At 44.6% G+C, this 6,678-nt stretch overlaps 1 pseudogene; it reads left to right on the top strand.

Moving 5' to 3' along the window:
* Nucleotides 1–4,451: 4,451 nt before the first annotated feature.
* LOC144502201 (U2 spliceosomal RNA) lies at nucleotides 4,452–4,679 on the top strand (annotated as a pseudogene).
* Nucleotides 4,680–6,678: the final 1,999 nt, after the last annotated feature.

Here is a 6,678-nt window from a genome sequence, read left to right as displayed (position 1 = left end):
CCCACCAGCCTCACCAGCCTCACCCCTCAATGCCCTCACCTCACATTCTTCAATGCACCACACCCTCATCACACATGCCTCATCCTCAATTCCCCACCAGCCTTACCCCTCATCTCTCAATGCATGGCACACGCATCACTCACCTTTCAATGCCCACCACCTCACCTACCTTCCACCTTCAGCTGTCTGAGGATCCTAAGACCTTGAATTCTCCCCCTAAACGTCTCCATTTCCATCTCTCTCTCTCCTTTGATACAATCTTTAAAGCCTACCTCTTTCCCCAAGCACTTATTCTCTTGTCCTAGCAGCTCCTAAAGCAGTTTGCTTCAATTTTATCTGACTGCGTATCTGTCAGGTGCCTTGGTACGTTTTACAATGTTAGAGTGCTATACAATACTGCAAGTTGCTGTTGGATGGGGAGGAATAAATGGAAATGGAAATGTTGGCCCTGTGGCCTTTAGTCCTGTGTTAATCTGCTCTCTTTATCCTGGTACAGAGCACATTCTTACAGAACTGGGCCCTACTTTACTCATGATGTCATGTCCAGATGAGTCAGACTGGAGTAATTCCCATCAATTGTGAAGTGCCATTATAATCATGGTAAAACTACATTATCCAGCAATCACCCCCTAGCTCCCTGGGAACTCTGGAATTATAGATGACCAGTTGTTGGGGTGGGAGAGACTGACTTCAGACAAAATTCATTATTTTTAAGTGCTTCCGTTTTCTATGAGTGGATGCCACAGAACAGGGACGTAATGGTGTGCAGCACAGATGTGCCTTTGTCAATTGTCTTTCCGTTTGTGGGATTCGATTGATTCACATTTTGAGTCAAGTCGCCTGCTTGAAGACGTTAAAGTTGAAGTTCTGTAAAGGAGAAGTTACATCAATTTTAGTAAAAACATTTTCCCCTTTTTTCTATCACGAGGTTTCTCCAGCCTCTCCAGTTAATGGAGGTCCCTCAGCCTGATCCCAGACGAGTAAATCTCCTGCACACACTCAGTAAACTTTTGACACAATCTACCAGCTGAGGCCAAACCAATGATTTCTGAAGATTTAGCATTCTTTCATTGCTTTTCTCATAGACACTTCTGTTAATAAAAGCCAAAGATGTTTTCACAGCTTTAACAACTTGTCCTGCCAGTTTCAAAGAGGCTGTACAGTCGTTTGTCTTCTCTCGTCTTCTCCTGAACAAATTGGCCAAAGGTCAAGGCCTTTCGAATGTCAATTTTTTTGAGAGCTGTAAACAACAGGAGGAGGCCATTCTGCCCCTAAAGCCTGTTATACCATTCAATTAGATCATGGCTCATCTGTACTTAATGTAACTATTTTGGTTCCAATCCCTCACCTTTACATATAAATATCTATTAATTTCAGTTTTGAAATTTTCAATTGCACCCCCCCCCCTCCCCCCCCCCCCCCCCCCCACCCCAACCAAGCTTAGAATCATAGAATCCTTACAGTGCAGAAAGAGGCCATTCGGCCATTCGGCCCATCAAGTCTGCACCGACCACAATCACACCCAACCCCTGTGCCCGTAGCCCCACGTATTTACCCTGCTGATCCCCCTGACAGTAAGTGGCAATTTAGCGTGGCAAATCAACCTAACCCGCACATCTTTGGACTGTGGGAGGAAACTGGAGCACCCGGAGGAAACCCACACAGACACTAGGAGCAAATTCCACACAGACAGTGACCCAAGCCAGGAACTGAACCCGGGTTCCTGGCGCTGTGAGACAGCAGTGCTAACCACTGGGCTACTATGCCACTTGACAAGGGACTGTTACAATCTAATGTGACGAGGTATCTCTGAATGAACTAGCTCCAATTTAAAAGTTTTTGTTCTGGGTTCCCTCCACCAGAGGAAATGGATTCTCTCCGTCTAGCCTATCAAGCTCTTTAATCATAGAGACATTATGGAACTGAAGACCATTCTTCTTTTTATTCTGTCATGGGATGTGGGCATCACTGGCAAGGCCAGTGTTTGTTACCCATCCCTAATTGCCCTTGTGATCAGTGTAGATCAGTGTAGTCAAGCTCCATTGTCCTGCTCTATTCCTGCAACTTATTGCTCAAGCACCCATCCAACTTCCTTGTGAAATGATTGATTATGTCCATTTCAACAATTGTAAGCAAGTCTGTTCCAGGTCATTAACACGCACTATGTAAAAAACAGTTCTCCCTCACTTTCCCCGCTGCTTCTCTTCAAAAACCTTAAATCTGTGTCTCCTCATCCTTGTACCATCCACTAACGTCATACTCTTGTTCACCTCTATCCAAAGTCCCCTCGATCTCTTTCGCTCCAACCCCAGCTTCTCCAACCCTAGCCCTGTAATCAAAATCTCTGGAACCATTCTGGTAAATCTCAGAGAATCTGGTGAACTGGTGCGACAACAATAATCTCTCCCTCAATGTCAGCAGAACAAAAAAGATAGTCATCGACTCCAGGAAGCATAGTGGAGAACATGCTTCTGTCTACATCAATGGGGATGAAGTGGAAATGGTCGACAGCTTCAAGTTTCTCGGTGTCCAGATCACCAACAACCTGTCCTGGTCCCTCTATGCCAACGCTATAGTTAAGAAAGCCCACCAATGCCTCTACTTTCTTAGGGGACTAAGGAAATTTGGCATGTCAGCTACAACTCTCACCAACGTTTACAGATGCACCATAGAAAGCATTATTTCTGGATGTATCACAGCTTGATATGGCTCCTGCTCTGCCCAAGACCACAAGAAACTACAAAAGGTCGTGAATGTAGCCCAATCCATCACTCAAACCAGCCTCCCATCCATTGACTCTGTTTACACTTCCCACTGCCTCAGCAAAGCAGCCAGCATAATCAAGGATCCCACGCACCCCAATCATGTTCTCTTCCACCTTCTTCCGTTGGGAAAAAGATACAAAAGTCTGAGGTCACGTACCAATCAACTCAAGAACAGCTTCTTCCCTGCTGCCATCAGACTTTTGGATGGACCTACCTTGCACTCTAACTTTGACTGTAACACTACATTCTGCACGCTCTCATTTCCTTCTCTTTGAACGGTATGCTTTGTCTGTATAGCACACAAGAAACAATACTTTTCACTGTATACTAATATATGTGACAATAATAAGTCAAATCAAAAATCAAAAAAATCCTCAGCACCCTCTCAAGGACTCTTACATCCTTCCCAAAATATAGACGCAATATTTCAGTTGTGGCTGAACCAGAGTTTTCTAAAGGTTCAGTTAAATGTCCCTGCTTTTGTTCTCAATGCCTCGATTTATGAATGATGTGGAGATGCCGGCATTGGACTGGGGTGGGGAGTGTAAGAAGTTTCACAACACCAGGTTAAAGTCCAACAGGTTTATTTGGAATGCCTCGACTTTTGAAGCCCAGGGTTCCGTACGCTTTTGCTAACCACTTTCTCAATATATCCTGCCACCTTGAAATATGAATCCCCAATATTCCCTGTACACATTTTAAACTGTTCTATTAACTCCATATTTACTCTCCCCATCACTTCTGTCAAATTGTATCGCCTCACATTTCTCTTTATTGAATTCCATCTTCCGCCGCTTGACCTGTGAGTCTCTCTGTGTCACGTTGCAGTCGATTGGTATCTGTGTGTCACACCTCCCAGTTTGGTATCATGGACAAATTTTGATATTTTATTCAAAAAATGCAGCAGTCCTAGGACTGACCCTCGGGGAACAACCCCTCACCCACCTCCAGTCTGCAAAGTATCAATGGCTTGCTGTTTGCTGCCTTTAAGCTAATTATTTTATCCAAGCTGACACTGGCTCAGTTTAGTTAATTGGTTAATAATTTGGTAATCATTTTAAATAGTCCAGAGAGTCACATATTGCCAGAATTGAAGAGATGGATTTCATACCTGAACAACTCAGTGTACAATTCTGTGTTCGCATCAGTAGGGGGTAGGGTGCCCCTCCCCCCTCGCTCTTTGTAAAGTGCCCTTCCCCCCTTCCCAGAAGGCATGGAGGTCACTAAGTGCTTCATTACTGTCTGCCCCCAGCTGAGCTCAGCTCTAACAATGTGCCAGCATTGTACCAGGCTCAGTGTGAGTGAGCCTCGCTATGTGGGAAATCAGACTGACTGATCTGAGTTCTGTGTTCAGGGTGTCGCCAGTGTCTCGGGGTTAATGTAGAAAGGAGCATTCCGAGCCAGACTGCCACAGGCCAAATAGTTGACCTTTCCCCTTTCACCCCAGTCACTGCAATGTTAGGATGTTGCACTCCTCCCCCTTGTCCCATTCATAGAGGTCACAGCTCACAGACGGGTCAGGTCTAGTTTCCAATGATTCCTGGCTGAAGGAATGCTCAGTCTCATTGTGCCAAGCTCAAACTTACACTGTGGACTGTAAAGAGGCATGTGTATAATCAGGGCATAAAGCAAATGGCAAAGCATAGACAGCAGAGTTTATCCCAGTGACAAGTATATGTAACACATGTAGATTCTTGGCCTTTTGGCTAAGGTCAAGTGTAGGATCAAGCCTGAGATTGCAATGCCTGTTCTTGTCATTGGATCTTGTTTGTCTCTCTTGTGGGGGCCATGAATTAGATAAAGTTTGAATTTGAATTTTTTTTTGAGCCAGCAGATGGATTAAGGGCTCGCTCTTTCCACTCTGCATATTGGCTTTAAGAATGGAGTAAAAAATTTTTAAAGCATAGTCAGGTTGTGCCCCACTGAGGCACAGTGAGGAAGGTCGCTGTCTGAGACCTTTCAGCCACAGTGAACTGAGGGGAGGGGAATTGTACAGAATCCCCTCAGGTTGTATGACTCATAATGAATGCATTCAGTGAATATCACATATATCACAATTGTATTGAAGCACCTCCGAGTGCAACTTGATCAACTTAAATACCTTCGCACCATTTGTAATGAGCATTTTGAAATGTCTAATGTTTTTTGTCTCTATTGAAACACCTCAAAGTGCAACACGATCTGTGTGGAGAACCTGAATGTTATTGCACTTTGTGTGACGGTTATTTTGAAATGTTTGTAATGTTCTTTCAGATATTTTATGAATAAGGTATAATTTTGTAACAAAAAATATCCGCCAGAATTCTACCGCTCTGTCCGCCACGGGAAGCGGAGCGGGCAAGGGGTGGACAATAGGAAGGTTCGTTGACCTCAGGTGGGATTTTCCAGTCTCGGGTCAAGCGAGGCCATAAAATACCATCCATAGTCAAGCTATGTCCAAATTTCCTCACTCTCAGTCCCATCTATCAATTCCTGTACCCAAACAAATCTCAGCCCATCATCTGTTCCCAAGCTATTCACATTTCCTGTAATTATACTGCTGTAAACATGGGTAAAATTAAGCACAGTTTTTGACAAAGCAGAATGCAATATTTTGATTTGATTTATTCTTGTCACATGTATTAACATACAGTGAAAAGTATTGTTTCTTGCGCGCTATACAGACAAAACATACTGTTCATAGAGAAGGAAACGAGAGGGTGCAGAATGTAGTGTTACAGTCATAGCTAGGGTGTAGAGAAAGATCAACTTAATGCAAGGTAAGTCCATTCAAAAGTCTGACAGTAGCAGGGAAGAAGCTGTTCTTGAATCGGTTGGTATGTGACCTCAGACTTTTTCCCGAAGGAAGAAGGTGGAAGAGAGAATGTCCGGGGTGCGTGGGGTCCTTAATTATGCTGGCTGCTTTGCCGAGGCAGCGGGAAGTGTAGACAGAGTCAATGGATGGGAGGCTGAATTTCATGATGGATTGGGCTACATTCACGACCTTTTGTAGTTCCTTGCAGTGCATGGGTCAAAGTCCCGGAACTCCCTCACTAACAGCACTTTGGGTGTACCTACACCACGCAGACTGCAACTGTTTAAGAAGGCAGCTCACCACCACCTTCTCAAGGGGTAGTTAGGGATGGGCAATAACTGCTGGCCTAGCCAGCAACGCCCACATCCTGGTAAAGAATTAAAGAAAATTGGGATAATTTGAAAATGTTTTCCATATTCTTCTTGCTGAGATATTTCTGTTTCTTCAAAATGAGTTACATCAAAAATTGAAAACCTACCCCTGTTGTAAATTGTTTAAAATGTTGGCCAGAATGTTACCAGAAATCCCGTTCACGCCGACGGGATTTTCCCGTTCTGCTGCAGTGAACGGAGTTTTGGCTCTGACCTCGCTGCAGCGGGAGTGTGGCGTGAACGATCAGTAAGATTGCGCCCGCTGTGTTTATTGTGCATGAAGGATGGTTCGAAAGCTTTAGGTTTCAGGAGGCAACTTTCCCCGGAGGTGCCAAGGAGCCTCTGGATGGCAAAGGCGGTGACTTGCGCTGTAATGTTGGTTTTGCACCTGTTTATTGCAAGATGCCATCTTGGTAAAGTACTGGAAGCAAACACTTGGAACAGCCACCCAGAAGATGATCCAAGGGCTGGCGGGCAGTTCATTTACTCGCTAGTGCTCACTAAAGAGGCTGCACAGCAATTTTGTGGGGAGTGACCGGGTGAACAGGTTGAAGCAAGCTATGGCTGAGAATTTGGAAGCATCTTAAAATCATACTCAGCTTTTAAATGTTCACGCACTGCTGAAAGTTTGGAGAGGATTCGATCCCTGAACTATTGTGAAACCTGCTGCTGTGAGTCAGCCGTAGCTTCAGTGGAAGCAGCTATTTGGAGTCCAGATCTGAAACTTCATGAGAATTGCATTGAATCA

This window comes from Mustelus asterias, chromosome 12, assembly GCF_964213995.1.
Source record: "Mustelus asterias chromosome 12, sMusAst1.hap1.1, whole genome shotgun sequence".
NCBI classification, from domain to species: domain Eukaryota; kingdom Metazoa; phylum Chordata; class Chondrichthyes; order Carcharhiniformes; family Triakidae; genus Mustelus; species Mustelus asterias.
This window is presented reverse-complemented; position numbering and strand designations above follow the sequence as displayed.